At 34.3% G+C, this 17,991-nt stretch overlaps 1 long non-coding RNA gene across 1 annotated transcript; it reads right to left on the bottom strand.

Annotated features, from left to right (window-relative positions):
* Positions 1-2,262: 2,262 nt before the first annotated feature.
* On the bottom strand, positions 2,263-17,717 carry LOC116661808. The gene is made up of 3 exons (XR_004317766.1): positions 17,607-17,717; positions 13,287-13,290; positions 2,263-2,273 (listed from the first exon to the last, which is right to left on the bottom strand). It is a non-coding gene; the product is annotated as an uncharacterized LOC116661808 (long non-coding RNA).
* Between the last annotated feature and the right edge of the window lie 274 nt (positions 17,718-17,991).

Below are 17,991 nucleotides of genomic sequence, written 5' to 3' on the forward strand. Positions count from 1 at the left end.
TTACTGCATCATTTATTATAACAGAGAAACTTAGAAGAAATCTAAATGCCCATCATTATGGAAGTGAATATGTCCACTGATATGAGCTATAATTTAGAATTACTTAAAATATACTTCATCAATATAATAAAGAATACTATGAACCTATTTAAAAGAATGGTATTCTCTCTCTCCATATATATATATACATATATATATATATATATATCCATATTGCAGAGAGTAATGTTTAAGAAGCTTATTGGCTTGTACTTACACTTCAAAAGTAAATATATGGGGATCCAAATGTCAACAGAAATCCAATAAAGCCCAATAATGAAAAAACTAAAATAAAAAGAATAGGGTAAATATACATGTACAGATACAGAAAGATGTCTACATCATATTCTTTTTTTCCTACAGAATATTCTTAATTGAAGAAATCAAATTTTAAAAGAGAATGTGTGAGTCCATTTAAATATATTAACATATATATATATGTTAATATATTTATGTTATATATGTTAATATATAATGTTAACATATATATATGTTAATATATGCACAAGGCAATTCGATACTGGGTAAATGATAAACTGTAATCTATGGGGTACATTTACAGGGACTTTACACTTTCTGCAAAGGAAGAGAATTGAGTTTTAATCCTATGTCTGCTACTTACTAAAGACTGAAGCCTTATGTAAATTACTTTGTCTCTAAGCTCAGTTTTCTCATATGTATCAAAGAGCTAAAAGTTGTGCATATTGCATAAGGCTGTCTTGAAGATAAAACGGAAAATACATGTAAGTGTTCAGTAAATATCAGTTATTCTGTGTTGTATTGTTCTGATTTTTAATAATTTCATGCATTGTTTCCAAAATCAGAAAAAATTGTAAAGAAAAGCATGGACAATCCACATTCATATAATGGTTTTAAGGCTTTGTCAGAGTAGCAAACAAGGTCAGCAGAACTGTTAAAAAACCTCTCTATGGGGAAGAGAATATCTGGTAATACACAAAGGTGCACCCTGGATAGGAAAGCCTTATATCTCTGTTCTTAAAGACTATTGGAAATAGAAATATTTTTACAAGCATTATCCTGACTCTGTCTGTTGTCATTGTCACTTTTTGATGATACAGACGCTTTGAAGTTAAGTATCTTGAAAAGGTCACACATAGTAGAACCAGAAATCTAACCATGTTCTGTGACTCCAAGTTTTTTCTCTTTCATATTGTACAACATTGTCCAGATTGGCTCAAGTGGAGAGTGACTAAAGTTTCCCTGGTGTGTCCCCTAAGTTGCTTGCATAGCCATTGCATTTCATATACCCAGACTGATTCTTTGCTTTAGGGACTAGAAGGTGGAAGTGGAACTCCCTATGTTCTGTTCTGGAACATTTCCTGACTGAGCCAAGAGTAATTATGTGTCCTGCTAGATCATGGGCTTTCGCTGACCACAGAGGTTAAGAACACTTGAGCAAACCCCAAAAAATGCTTCTATCTCACTGGTTTGGGAACAAAGCAGAAGTGGCAAAAGCTGACAAAGCCCAGCTGGAACAGGGAAGTTGAAATGGACACAAATAGCATGCCCTCATAAACATGACCAATAGAAATATTCTAAGTTGAATTCTGTTCCTAAGTTTATATTTTCTCCTATCTAATCCCTACTCTTAGTAGTAATACGTACTCTTTCTTTCCTCCCTTCTTTCACATGCCTTATTGTGCTATTCTCTTCTCTTTATCCTTATAGCCAACTTTCTCTTTTTTTAAAGAAACTTAAGTTGAATGTAAATGATTTATTTGTCCTGAATTTTGGGGAAATATTCAAAGTAGATCACACACCAAAAATAAATAAATTAAATAAATAAATAAATAAATACAAAGTTAAAAACAAAAAAGAAAAGCAGGGCTGCTTAAGTGAAAACAATGTGTCTTTTATGAGTATAAATTAGTGACCAATTTTAATTTTTCTAATTATGAGTTAAAATTAATTAATGTGCTGTTTAAATATATGTATCATCTACAAAATTCAAAAGGTACCAACAAATCTATAAAATAAAGAGTGTGTCTCCCTCCAGCCACCCTGTTTTACTTCCCCGGAGGGAAATTAGGAGACCAGGTTCTTGATTTTGAAGTGAATTCCAACTGTTTTTTTTTTAATTTTAAATTTTTATTGAGTTACAGTAATTTTACAATGTTGTGTCAAATTCCAGTGTAGAGCACAATTTTTCAGTTACACATAAACATACATATATTAATTGTCACATCTTTTTTCACTGTGAGCTATCAAAAGACCTTGTATATATTTCCCTGTGCTATACAGTATTAGCTTGTTTTATCTATTCTACATTTTAAAATTCCAGTCTGTCCCTTCCCACCCCCTGCCCCCTTGGCAACCACAAGTTTGTATTCTATGTCTGTGAGTCTGTTTCTCTTTTGTATTTATGTTCTTTTTTTTTTTTTTCAGATTCCAAATATGAGCGAACTCATTTGGTATTTTTCTTTCTCTTTCTGGCTTACTTCACTTAGAATGACATTATCCAGCAGCATCCATGTTGCTGCAAATGGCGTTATGCTTTCATTTTTATGGCTGAATTGTATTCCATTGTATAAATATACCAAACTTCTTTATCCAGTCATCTGTTGATGGACATTTAGGCTGTTTCCATGTCTTGGCTACTGTAAATAGTGCTGCTATGAACATTGGGGAGCAGGTGTCTTTTTGAAGTAGGCTTCCTTCTGGATATATGCCCAGGAGCATGATTACTGGGTTATATGGGAAGTCTATTCCTAGTCTTTTGAGGAATCTCCATACTGTTTTCCACAGTGGCTGCACCAAACTGCATTCCCACCAGCAGTGTAGGAGGGTCTCCCTTTATCCACAGCCTCTCCAGCATTTGTCATTTGTGGATTTTTGAATGATGGCCATTCTGACTGGTGTGAGGTGATACCTCATTGTAATTTTGATTTGCATTTCTCTGATAATTAGTGATATTGAGCATTTTTCATGTGCTGATTGATCATTTGTATGTCTTCCTTGGAGAATTGCTTGTTTAAGTCTTCTGCCCATTTTTGGATTGTTTTTTTTTTTTTTCTTATCAAGTCGTATGATCTGCTTATATACTCTGGAGATCAAGCCTTTGTCAGTTTCATTTGCATTAATTTTCTTCCATTCCGTAGGTTGTATTTTTGTTTTACTTATGGTTTCCTTTGCTGTGCAGAAGCTTGTAAGTTTCATTAGGTCCCATTTGTTTACTCATGCTTTTATTTCTATTGCTTGGGTAGACTTCCCTAGGAGAACATTTTTGAGATGTATCTCTGATAATGTTTTGCCTATACTTTCTTCTAGGAGATTTATTGTATCTTGTCTTATGTGTAAGTCTTTGATCCATTTTGAGTTGATTTTTGTGTATGGTGTAAGGGAGTGATCTAGCTTCATTGCTTTACATGCTTCTGTCCAGTTTAGCCAACAACATTAGCTGAAGAGATTGTCTTTATTCCCTTGTATATTCTTGCATCCTTTGTCGAAGATGAGTTGACCAAAAGTTTGTGGGTTCATTTCTGGGCTCTCTATTCTGTTCCATTGGTCCATATGTCATTTTTTGTAACAATACCATGCTGTTTTGATTACTGTAGCTCTATAGTATTAACTAAATTATGGGAGAGATTCCTCCAGCCTCTTGCTCTTTCTTAAATACTGCTTTGGCAATTCTAGCTATTTTCTGGTTCCATATAACGTTTATTATGATTTGTTCTAGTTCTGTGAAATATGTCCTGGGTAATTTAATAGGTGTTGCATTAAATGTGTAGATTGCCTTGGACAGTATGACCATTTTAACAATAATGGTTCTTCCAATCCAGGAGCATGGGATTTTTTTTTTCATTTTTCTATATCTTCTGTAATTTCCTTAATCAGTATTTTATAGTTTTCTGCATATAGATCTTTCACCTCCTTGGTTCGATTTATTCCTAGGTATTTTATTACTTTGGGTGCTATTTTAAAGGGGATTTTTTTTAACTTTTTTTTCTGTTGATTCATCATTAGTGTAAAGAAGTGCAACTGATTTTGAACATTAATCTTGTAACCTGCTACCTTGCTGAATTCTTCAATTGGCTGTAGCTGTTTTTGTGTGGACCTTTTAGGGTCTTGTATATATACTAACATGTCGTCAACATATAGTGACACTTTCACCTCTTCTTTTCCAATTTGGATCCCTTTTATTTCTCTCTCTTGCCTGATTGCTGTGGCTATGACCTCCAGGACTATGTTGAATAGGAGTGGTGATAGTGAGCATCCTTGTCTTATCCCAGATTTCAGTGGGAAATTTTTGAGTTTTTGACCATTGAGTACTATGCTGGCTGTAGGTTTGTCATATATAGCTTTTATTATGTTGAGATATGCTCCCTCTATACCCACTTTGGTGAGAGTTTTTATCATAAATGGGTGTTGAATTTTATCAAGTGCTTTTTCTGCATCTATTGAGAAGATCATGTGTTTTTTGTTCTTTCTCTTGCTGATGTGGTGTATTACATTGATTGATTTGCACATGTTGAACCATCCTTGTGTCCCAGGGATGAACTCCACTTGATTATGATGTATAATCTTTCTTATGTGCTGTTGGATTCTATTTGCTAATATTTTGGTGAGGATATTTGCATCTATGTTCATCAGTGATATTGGTCTGTAATTCTCTTTTTTGGTGGTGTCTTTTTCTGGTTTTGGTATTAGGGTGATTGTGGCTTCATAGAATGAGTTTGGGAGTATTCCCTCCTTTTCAATCTTCTGGAAGAGTTTGAGAACGACTGGTATGAGTTCTTCTTTGTATGTTTGGTAGTATTCACCTGTGAAGCTGTCCGGTCCTGGACTTATTTGTAGAGAGGTATTTTTTTCAACATTTTTTATTGATTTATAATCATTTTACAATGTTGTGTCAAATTTCAGTGACACAATGGAATAAAGGCAGTCTCTTCAGCAAATGGTGTTGGGGAAACTGGACAGAAGCATGTAAAGCAATGAAGCTAGAACCCTCTCTTACACCATACACAAAAATAAACTCAAAATTGATCAAAGAGTTAAACATAAGACAAGATACAATAAACCTCCTAGAAGAAAATATAGGCAAAACATTATCTGACATACATCTCAAAAATGTTCTCCTAAGGCAGTCTACCCAAGCAATACAAATAAAAGCAAGAATAACCAAATGGGACCTAATGAAACTTACAAGCTTCTGCACAGCAAAGGAAACTGTAAGTAAAAAAAAAAAAAGACAACCTATGGAATGGGAGAAACTATTTGTAGGGAGGGTTTTTATTGCTAATTTGATCATTTCTAGTGATTGGTTTGTTCAAGTGACAGTTTCTTCTTGGTTCAGTCTTGGTGGACTTTATGTTCCAGAAACTTGTCCATCTCCTCTAGGTTATCCATTTTGGTTCCATATAGGTTTTTCATAATATTCTCATATGATATTCTGTATTTCTGTGTTATTTGTTGTAATTTTTCTGAACAGTTTTCTGAGCATATAAAATATATACATGTATATATACTCCCATACACACATATTTACACAACTAATAGTAAAACTTATAGTACACAGATAGCTCCATCAATCTTTTTAAAGACTGCAACATATACTCCATTATGAATGCATTTGGTTCCTATTGTTGTCCATTTAAGTGTTTCCAGTTTTTTGCTTATACCAATAAGCACTTCTACCAAAAATCTACAAGAGGAACTGTTTTTTTCTTTTGGCAATCTTGTTTTGTTTTGTTTTGTTTTGTCAACTTGAAAGACAAAAACTGATGTCTAAGTGATTTTTAATTACTATTGTCTTATTTTGAGATAGGTTGAGTTTCATTTCATTTGGATAAGAGCCTTTGTATTTCCTTCCTGTGAACTCTCTTGTCTTGTCTGTTGTTCTTTGTTTAATTTTCTAATGGACTGTTGGTCATTATTTTTGTTAAATTGTAAGGCCCTTTGATATGAGTTGCAAATATTTTAAAATTATCCTTTGACTTTATTAAATAATATACTTTTTTTAACATTCTTCACTACCTACAAAGTTTCCTAGGTATCTGGGCTTTATTTCTTTTTTACCACCTTTATTGTGGTATGGTTCCTGTACAGTAAACTACACATATTTCAAATATACAATTTGATGAATTTTGATATACAACAATGAAATCATCACTACAGTCAAGATACCGAACATTTCTGTCACTCCCTAAGAGATGCAAATTTCAAACTCCCAATTTATACTTTCTGACCCTCTTTAACCCCTGGTAACCATAAGTTTGTTCTCTATGTCTCTGAGTCTGTTTCTGTTTTGTAGACAAGTTCATTTGTGTCTTTTTTTAGATTACACATATAAGTGTTACCATATTGGCATCTTTCTTTCTCTTTCTGGCTTACTTCTCTTAGAATGACTATCTCCAGGTACATCCACATTGTGGTAAAAAGCATTATTTCATGCTTTTTAATGGCTGAGTAGTATTCCGTTGCATATATATACCACTTCTTTTTTATCAAGTCATCTGTTGATGGACATTTGGGTGGTTTCCATGCCTTGGCTATTGTAAATATTGCTGCTGTGAACATTGGGGTGCATGTGTCTTTTTGAATTATATTTTTCTCTGGATATATGCCCAGGAGTGAGACTTTTGGATCATACAGTAAGTTTATTTTTAGTTTTTTTAAGGAACATCCATACTGTCCTCCATAATGGTTGTACGAATTTACATTCCCACCAACAATGTAGGAGGGTACCATTTTCTCCACCCCCTCTTCAGCATTTATCATTTATAGACTTTTTAATGATGGCCATCTGACTGGCATGAGGTGATAGCTCATTGTAGTTTTGATTTGCATTTCTCTAACAATTCGTGATGTTGAGCATCTTTTCATGTGCATGTTGGCCATCTGTATGTCTTCTTTGGAGAGATGTCTATTTAGGTCTTCTGCCAATTTTTAAATTGGATTCCTTTGCATTTTTTGATATTAAGATGTATGAGCTGTTTGTATGTTTTGTAAATTAGTCCCTTGTCAGTCACCTCATTTGCAAAAATTTTCTCCCATTCTGTAGGTTGTCTTTTAATTTATTGATGGAATCCTTAGCTCTGCAAAAGCTTTTAAGTTTAATTAGATCCAATTTATTTTTGCTTTTATTTCCATTACTCTTAGAGCTGGTTCAAAAAATATATTGCTGTGATTTAGGTCCAAGAGTGTTCTGCCTATGTTTTCCTCTAAGAGTTTTATGGTATCTGCTCTTATATTTAAGTTTTTAATCCATTTTGAGTTAATTTTTGTATATGGTTTACAGAATGTCCTAATATCAGTCTTTTACAGGTAGCTGTCCAGTTTTCCCAGCACCACTTACTGAAGAGTCTGTCTTTTTCCATTGTATATTCATGCTTCCTTTGTTGTAGATTAATTGACCATAAGTGCATGGGTTTATTTCTGGACTTTCTATCCTATTCTATTGATCTGTCTATTTTTGTGCCAGTACCATAATGTTTTGATTACTGTAGCTTTGTAGTATAGTCTGAAGTCAGGAAGCATGGTTCCCCCAGCTCTATTTTTCTTTCTCAAAATTATTTCGGCTATGTTGGGTCTTTTGTGTTTCCATACAAATTTTAATATTGTTCTGTTCCAGCTCTGTAAAGAATGTTGCTAGCAATCTTACATGGATTGTACTGAAACTGCATACTGCCCTGAGTAGCATGGCCACCCTAACAATATTGATTATTACAGTCTAAGAACACGGTACATCCTTCAACTTATCTATGTCATGTCAATATCCCTTATCAGTGTCCCACAGCTTTTGGAGTACAAATCTTTTGCTTCTTGGGTAGGTTTATTCTTAGGTATTTTATTCTTTTTGGTGGGATGATAAATGGGATTGTTTCCTTAATTTTTTTCTGCTATTTCATTGATAGTGTGTAGAAATGCAACAGATTTCTGTATATTCATTTTGTATCCTGCCACTTTGTCAAATTTATCAATGAGTTCTAATAGTTTTCTGGTCCCTTCTTTAGGGTTTTCTATGTATAGTATCATGTCATCTGAAACAGTGACAATTTTATTCTTCATTTCCAATTTAAATTCTTTTTATTTCTTTTTCTTCTCTGATTGCTATTGCTAAGACTTCCAAAACCATATTGAATAAAAGTGGCAACAGTGGGCATCTTTGTCTTGTTCCTGATCTTAGAGGAAATGCTTTCAGCTTTTCACCATTTAGTATGATGTTATATGTGGGTTTGTCATATATGGCCTTTATTGTGTTGAGATATGTTCCCACTATGCCCACTTTCTGGAGAGTTTTTATCAAAAAATAGATGTTGAATGTTACCAAAAGCTTTTTCTGCATCTATTGAGATGATCATATAGTTTTTATTCTTCAATTTTTAATGTGATATACCACATTGATTGATTTGTGGATATTGAAAAATCCCTGTATCCTTGTGATAAATCCCACTTGATCCTGTGTATGATCCTCTCAATGCATTGTTGGAGTTGATTTGCTGGTATTTTGTTGAGGATTTTTACATCTATAGTCATAAGTGATACTGGCCTATAAGTTTTTCTTTTTGTGATGTCATTGTCCAGTTTTGGTATCAGGGTGATGTGTCCTTATATAATGAGTTTGGAACTGTTCCTTTCTCTACAACTTTTTAGAATAGTTTCAGAAGGATAGGTGTTAACTCTTCTCTAAATGTTTGGTAGAATTCACCTGTGAAGCCATCTGGTTCTGGACTTTTGTTTGTTGGGAGTTTTTAAATTATTAATTCAATTTCAGTACTGGTAATTGGTCTATTCATATTGTCCATCTCTTCCTGGTTCAGTCTTGGCAAATGGTACCTTTCTAGGAAGTTGTCCATTTCTTCTAGGTTGTGTTTTTTTGGCATATATTTGCTCATAGTAGCCTTTTATAATCCCTTGTATTTCTGTGGTGATGGTTGTAACTTCTCCTTTTTCTTTTCTGATTTATTAATTTAGGCCTTCTCCCTTTTTTTCTTTATGAGAGTGACTAAAGGTTTACCAAATTTGTTTATCTTTTCGAAGAACCAGCTTTTAGTTTCATTGATCTTTTCTCTTGTGTTTTAATATTCATTTCATTTATTTCTGCTCTGATCTTTATGACTTATTTTCTTCCACTAACTTTGGGTTTTTTCTTCTTTCTCTAGCTGCTTTAGATGTAATATTAGGTTGTTTCCTGAGGTAAGCTGGTATGACTATAAACTTCCTGCTGAGAACTGCTTTTTCTGCATCCGAAAAATTTTGGATCATTGTGCTTTCATTTTCATTTATCTCAAAGTATTTTTTGATTTCCTCTTATTTCTTCACTGACTCACTTCACTGACTTGGTTGCTTAGTAGCATATTGCTTAGTAGCATATGTGTTTGAAATTTTTGCAGTTTTTTTTTCTTGTAGTTGATGTCTAATCTTATACTGTTGTCGTCTGAAAAGATGCTTGGTATGATTTCAGTTTTCTTAAACTTACTGAGGCTAGCTTTGTGGACACACATGTTGTCAAATCTGAAGAATTTTCCATGTGCACTTAAGAAGAATGTATATTCTGTTGCCTTTGGATGAAATGCTCTATAGATATTAATTAAGTCCATCTGACCTAATGTGTTGTTTAGAGCCTATATTTCCTTATTGATTTTCTGTTGTGATTATCTGTCTATTGATGTAAGTGGGGAGTTAAGGTCCCCCAATATTATTGTCTCTATTTCTCCTTTTATGTCTGTTAACAATTACCTTATATACTGAGCTGCTCCTATATTGGCTGCATGTATATTTACAATTGCTATATTCTCTTCTTGGATTGATTCTTTGAGCATTAGGTAGTGTTTTGTCTCTTGGAACAGTCTTTATTTTAAAATCTATTCTGTCTAAATATTGCTACTCCAGCTTTCCTTTGGTTTCCATTTGCATGGACTACATTTTTCCACTCCTTTACTATCAGCTTGCAGGTGTCTCTTTCTCTGAAGTGGGTCACTTGTAGACAATATATATATAGGTCTTGCTTTGTATCCATGCAGCCAGTCTACATATTTTGGTTGGAGTGTTTCATCCATCTACATTTAAGGTAATTATCAATATGTAAGTTCTTATTGCCATGTTGTTCATTGTTTAGGGTTTGTTTTTGTAGGTCTTTGTTTCCTCCTCTTTTTTTATTTTGTTCTCTTTTCTTGTGGTTTGATGACTAGAGAAGTTCCTTTAACATTTGTTGTAAAGCTGGTTTGGTTGTGCTGAATTCTTTTAGTTTTTACTTATCTGTGAAGCTTTTGATTTCTCCATCAAATCTGAATGAGAACCTTGCTGGATAAAATATTATTGGTTGTAAACGTTTCCCTTTCATCACTTTAAACATCATGCCACTCCCTTCTGGCCTGTAGATTTTCTGCTGAAAAATCAGCTCATAACCTTACAGGAGTTCCATTTTATGTTATTTGTTGCTTTTCTCTTGCTGATTTTAATATTTTATCCTTATCATTAGTTTTTGTCAATTTGATTACTATGTGCCTCAGTGTGTTCCTCTTTGGTCTGATCCTGTGCATAATTCTCTGTGCTTTCTGGACTTAGGTGACTGTTTCCTTTCCCAAGTTAGGGAAATTTTCAGTTATTGTTTCTTCAGAAATTTTCTCAGGTCTTTTTTCTTTCTCCTCTTTTTGGGACCCTTATAATGTGATTATTAGTGCACTTCATGTTGTCTCAGAGTTCTCTTAAACTGTCCTCATTTCTTTTCATTGTTTCTTTCTTTTTTATGTTCTGCAGTAGTGATTTCCACCAATTTGTCTTCTAACTCACTGATCCATTCTTCTTCTTTATTTAGTCTATGTTTCCTTCTAGTGTATTATTCATTTTAATAATTTTATTCTTCAACTCTCTTTAGGTATTCTTTGTATTTTCCAACGGTTTGCTAAAAACTTTGCTCTGAGTATCTATACTCTTCTTGACTTCTCTGATCATTTTTGTCATCATTATTCTGAACTTTTTCTTGGATAGATTGCCTATATCTTCATCACTTACTTCTCCTGCTGGAATTTTCTCTTGTACCTTGGCCTGGAAGATATTCCTCTGCCACTTCATATTTTCTAGCTTTCTTTTTGTATTTTTAGGTAGTTTAGTTACATTTCTTGAACTTGGAGAATTAGCCCTCTGTGGAAGACATCTTTGCATCCCAGCAATACACTCCTCTTTTCTCACCCAAGGGCGAAGGTCCAGCTTGTCCCAAGGTACAGTCTGGCCTGTGTTTATGGATTCCTTCCATAGGCTTTGCAATTGTTGTTTTATTATTTCTGATATTTTCCTCTTGGTGGATGAGGCTTTACTAGAGGCTTTTATAGATTTACTGGCAGGAGAAGTAGGTGCCTGCCCACTGCTTTATGAAGCTTTGTCCTAGTCTTCTGGAAGGTAGGGTGGTGTCTAGGGCATATCTAGAGCCATCTGTGTCTCAGGAAGTCTACTGATGGATGGGGCTGCATTCCTACCCAGTATGTTGTTTGGCCTGGGGCTTCCCTACGGGCTGTTGGGTGGGGTTAGGTCTTGGTGCTAATGAGCCAATCAAGATGTCAGCCTCTAGGTAAGCTCTTGTCAATGAGCACTCCCAGAATGTCTGCCAACTTTTATGTCTTCAAGGTGAGTGATAGCCATCCCCTACCTCCCCAGGTGACCTTCCAAAACCAGAAAGCAGGTCTGGCCCAGGTGCCTATGAAATCAATGCCTTTGGACTTTGGACCTGGCACACATGAGATTCTGTGTATGTTTCCCCTAGTCCCATGGGGTTCCTGCAGTTAAGCTCCATTGGCCTTCAAAACCAGATGTCCTCAGATCTCCTCCTCCTAATGTTGGAACCCCAGGCTTAGGATATTGACTTGGGGCTCAGAACTCTCACTCCTGTGGGAGGGCCTCTGCAACTTAATTTTTCTTCAGCTTGTGGGTGGCCCACCTGTGGGGTATGTGGCTTAATTATATCATGAGCACCCCTCTCTTAATATCCTGCTATGGTTAAGTCTTTATTTTTCCAGTTGAAGAGGATCTTTTTCGCTAGGTTTCAATCTTTACATTTGATGGTTGTTTAGCAGTCAGTTGTGGTTTTGTTGTAGTCATGAGGAGAGGTGAGCTCGTATTCCTACTAATCTGCCATCTTGACCAGAAAACTTTAGATGATATTCTTCAATATATAGCATGAAAAATGTACATATTTTTCTATTTGTAGCCACATTTTTTATTGAAGTTCTGTGTAGCTAATAGCTGAACTCTTAAAAACTCCTCATGGATCTAGGTATATCAAATCTATCTTTAAATTAATCCTAAACTTTCTATGTTTATCATCTTTCTCAGTTCTCAAAACTCTTCACCAATTCCTCCTCATCGACTGACTTTATTATCCAAATCCTTAAACCTAGACTTAAATTCCCAGATATCCTAGTAGAAGGCAGGTAGGAGTGGGGAACACATTTATAACTTCAATCTAATTTTTACTGTCTGCTAGAATGTGAGTTCCATGAGGGAGGGATTTTGTGTATTATGTTTATTGACATCACAAGTGCCTAGAATAGTGCATAGAAAATACCAAGAGCTCAGTAAATACTTGTTGAGTGAATGCACAGGTGAACATTTTAAGATCTTGTTTTTCATTCTCTTCCTTTCTAGTGCTCAAATAGGAATCAGACCTATCACTAAAGCTTAGAGATTACATATTCTAACAATAAGACTTTACAATTTTTCTCAAGAACATTTCCAGTTTTTAAAACTACTCACTGCTGGAGTTTGTTCTTTTGTCCCTGTACTTATTCATTCAGTTACTGAGTGCCTATTACATGCCTGACCCTGGTCTATTGCCAGAAGTACAAAAGTAGTATAAGAAACCTAGAATCCAGAGTGGGACATAGACACAAAGCAACTAACTAGACTTACAGGATGCATATAATTTGTGCCATGTTTTATACATACACACACACACACACACACACACACACACACGCCCGCACATACACTAAATAGTCCAGGATTGAAAAGAGGAGAGATCAGTTTTAGTTCTATCCTTTAATATCACCTTTAAATCCCAGTACAGGATATATTTTCTGTGGCAGCTAAAGTATTAGCAGAAAATAGTTAGATGCTGTTTAGCACAAGCCTCCATGACTATTAGCAAGAATGTTCCCTTCCTTCAGTACTTTTCCCAGCCCTTTCTTCTCTAGAGTATATAATTTCAGTTCCACTAACCTTGATTCACAGGTCATGATCTTATGACCTTGAACACTTTCTGAGAGTCCTTATTAGGTTTTCTTCTTAATAACTATTCTGGTATGCTTTGATGGTCAACCTCATGACTGAGATGTTGGGAAATTAAAGCACTCTCATATGTGCTGACTGAGATGGAGAAATGCCCCCAGTGCCTCAATAGTGAAATCAGCCCTCCACTCCCATAAAGCATGGAGCAACTAGGATAATGTAGCAATAAGATGAAGTTGGGGGACTCTCTGAGCAAGTGAAAGAAACAACCAAACTTAAACTAACCATATTTAAATAAAGCCACCAGAATGCACAGAGTTGAAAGGTTCACCACCATTTGCGCTTCCTTGAATGGCTTCTTCACTATCACCTATATGAAGAGTAGTGATACTGAATGTATTACTATGCTACTTTATAAAGCTGTTCCTGGCTGAAGATCAGTTATGACAAGATTGATCTAAAGACCTAGCTAACTGGCAAAACTTGCTCAATGGAACTATATTGGTGCTGTGTCATATGAGGGGGTACAAAATGTCCAATAGTAGATGCTGCTTTCTTCAATATACATGGAATACATAACAGTTCAAACATAGCTGTTGCCTATCTCTACTTTGGAAGCTGTTGCAAAGAAATATCTCAAAGTTTTGCAGTTAAAGATACTTCATTGTGCCTATCTCCCTTTAATTGTTATATCTCTCAAAGTGAGAGCTATACATAACTGAAATGTGGAAAAAGACATTTTCAACTGCAATTTAGTTTTTCCAAAGGTTGACAAATCTTTTTTATCTTCCAGGTATTAGGAAGAAATGTGTACTCATACTATTTTGGGGCATATATCCATGATGTTGGATGGATGCTTGGTTGAAGGAGCTTCAAGAATTGGTTGGTACTACTTCAGGGTAAGTTCCCAACTTTATGAATTCAGAAGTTACTATTATCAACACTGATGAATGGTGCCGAATTGATCAAATATACAAAGCAATGCTTATCAATGTTGATTATACTTTAGAATCATCTGGAGGAATTTAAAAGTCTCAGTGCCCAGATATTACTTCAGACAAATTAAATAGGAAACTTTTAGCATGGGTCCCCGACATCAGTATTTTATAAAGCTGCCCAGTTGAATCCAGTGTGTAGCCAAGTTTGAGAACCATTGCATTAAAATAATCATTGTGTAAATCCAAAAGGCATTTGAAGTTACCGTGATGACACACACATGATATGACTAGAAAGAATTTCAGGGATTACTATTTCTTCTTTCTTCTAACTTTTGGGTATAGACATACATAAGAAATACTATCCTGGGAAATTAAACTAAATACTACTCTTGGTGAGCATGTGATCAAAGTGTAGAGTCAGGGTCTCACCAGTCATGGGAGGACCTCTAATAATTTGAGAAAGTGCATAAATAGAATCAAGGGTAAAGGGAAATCCTGGAATTAGATAACAAATACCAAATATCCTCCCATCCCAGCATGCCCTAGTATTACTATTACATAATACTACCCTCTATGTAAAGGGATACAACAGTATCAAGCAATTCTTTGGTAACTTTCTTACTCTATTGTTTCCATCTGTGATTTAATGGAAACCAATGTTACTTAAAACTTTAAGAAATTATTTTCTTAGTAAAATATGTTGGAATGTATATGCTATAAAATAAGCTATAACAGTACTTATCATGTTAAGACAAAAATAATTTCACTAGGGCTCTTCTGAGAGTATTTGGATTGAGCCCTCACAGTAGTGAGGAAGAATGATCCAGACTGAACATCACTTTTAAAATTTTAAATGTTCACAGCAGCACTATTTATAATAGCCAAGACATGGAATAACCTAAATGTCCATTGACAGATGACTGGATAAAAAAGTGGTGGTATAGGTATACAATGAATACTACTCAGCCATAAAAAGAATAAAATAATGCCATTTGCAGCAACATGGATGGACCTGAAGATTGTCATTCTAAGTGAAGTAAGCCAGAAAGCCAGAAAGAAAGAAACATACCATATGATATCACTTATATGTTGAATATAAACAAAAGGTAAATGAACTCATTTACCAAACATAAACAGATTCACAGACATGGAAGACAAACTTATGGTTACCAGTGGGGTAAGGAGGTAGGAAGGGATAAATTGGGAGTTTGATATTTGGAGAAACTAATATATATATTAGTTTATATATATATATTATAAAAGATGTTTATACTGAATAGCACAGGGAATTATATTCAATATCTTGTAGTAACCTATAAAGAAAAAGAGTATGAAAATGAATAGATGTATGTATATGTATGACTGAATTATTATTCTGTGCACCAGAAATTAACACAACATTGTAAACTGACTATACTTCAATAAAAAATAAATTAAAAAGTAGAAAACAAGTCATCTAGAACTTTTACATGAGGCATGACTACAATCAACATAGAAAGGTCAGCATAAAAAAGCAGCAGCCTTAGCAACCCTACCTCTCTTTGTGATGGCCACACACAGCAACTTCACTTCTGGAATTCATCTTCAACTGGGTGGTTTGTTTTAATAAATTTAAATCTTAATACGGGCTACAAAAATGAAATTTATTTTGCTATGGAGGCAAGTCTCTCTTCAAAGACCTTGTAGTTCTATCCAAGTGCTATGAAACAGCTCCTTCTATTCAATAGAGAACTCCTTTGATAGTTTATCCATTTAGTCACTTAAAAAATCATATATTGAGAGTCTACTATGTTCTAGATACTTGGGATAGTGGGAAAACCAAGATAAAGTCTCTGCTCTTGGAGCTTATACTTTAATTAGGAAGAATGAACAAGAAACATAGTATTGAAAGTCCTAGCCACAGACAAGAAAAATAAGTAAAAGACATCTAAATTGGAAAAGAAGTAGTTAAACTGTCACTATTTGTAGATTACTTGATACTATATATGGAAAACCCTAAAATCTCCACGAAAAAACTATTGGAACTAATAAATGAATTCAATAAAATTTCAGGTTACAAGATTAATATAAAAAACTGTTGCTTTTCTATACACTAATAATGAACTATCAGAAAGAGAAAGCAAAAAAAAAAATAAAGTTTAAAATTGCATCAAAAAGAATGAAATACTTAGGAATAAAATTAACCAAAGAAGTGAAAGACCTATACTTTGAAAACTATAAAATTTTGATGAGGAAAACTGACGATGATACAAAGAAATGGAATGATATCCCATGCTCTTGGATTGGAAGATTTAATACTGTTAAAATGACCATACTACTCAAAGCCATCTACAAATTTAATGTAATCCCTATCAAATTATCCATGGCATTTTTCACAGAACTAGAATTAAATTCAAAAATTTATATGGAACCACAAAAAGCCTGAATGGCCAAAGTAATCATGAAGAAAAAGCACAAAGCTAGAGATATCATGCTCCCTGACTTCAGATCATACAACAAAACTACAATAATCAAAACAGCATGGTACTGGCACAAAAAGAGACACATCGATCAATGGAACAGATTTGAGAGCCCAGAAACAAACCCACGCATCTATGGTCAACTAATCAACAATAAATTGGCGCCAATAAATGAAGAATATAATATAGAGAAAAAAAAGCCTCTTCAAAAAGTGGTGCTGGGAAAACTGGACAGCTACAGGTAAAAGAACAAAATTAGAACATTTCTTCACACCATATACAAAAATAAACTCAAAATGGATTGAAGACCTAAATGTAAGAACTTAAGCCATGAAAATACTAGAAGAGAAGATAGGGGGAACGGTATTTGACATAAACCATAGAAATATTTTTTAGATTTGCCTCCTAAGGCAAAAAAATAAAATAAAATAAAATAAAATAAAATAAAATAAAATAAGATAAAATAAACAAATGGGACCTAATTGAACTTAAGCATATTTGCACAGCAAAGGAAACCATCAATGAAATAAAATGAATGGGAGAAAAATATTTGCAAATGATATGACCAATAAGGTGTTAATATCCAAATTATATAGACAACTATACAACTCAATATAAAAAAGCAAATAACCTGATTAAAATATGGACAGAAGAATTGAATAGTTCTTTTTTTCAAAGAAGATATACAGATGGCTAACAGGCACATGAAAAGATGCACAACATCACTAATCCTTAGAGAAATGCAAATCAAAACAACAATGAGATATTGCCTCACACCTGTCAGAATGACTATCATCATAATGTCTACAAATAACAAATGTTGGTAAGTATGTGTAGGAAAAGGAACCCTGTACACTGTTAGTGGGAATATAAATTGGTGCATCTACTTTGGAAAACAGTTTGGAGATTCAAAAAAAAAGCTAAAAATAGAAATACAATATGATCAAACAATTCCACTTCTTGGTATATATCAGAAAAAAATGAAAACATTAATTCAAAAAGATACACACACCACAGTATTCATAACAACATTATTTACAGTTGTCCAGATATGGATGCAACCTAAATGCCCATTAACAGATGAATGGATAAAGAAGATGTGACTAAAGACCCAGCCATTTGTGTGATTAATATGACTCCCCTAATAGACTAGGCCCCAAGAGGACTGAGGTCCTGTCTTGCTCACTACTGTATCTCCAGTTCTTGGCACACAGTAAGTATTCAATAAAATTTTGTTAAATAAAAGGACAGAGAATACAGACTTGTGGTTACCGGGGGGTGGAGGGTGGGAAGGGATAGCCTGGGATTTCAAAATTGCAGAATAGGTATACAAGATTACACTGTATAGCACAGGGAAATATACACAAAATGTT

The sequence above is a fragment of the Camelus ferus genome, chromosome X, assembly GCF_009834535.1.
Source record: "Camelus ferus isolate YT-003-E chromosome X, BCGSAC_Cfer_1.0, whole genome shotgun sequence".
Classification (NCBI taxonomy): domain Eukaryota; kingdom Metazoa; phylum Chordata; class Mammalia; order Artiodactyla; family Camelidae; genus Camelus; species Camelus ferus.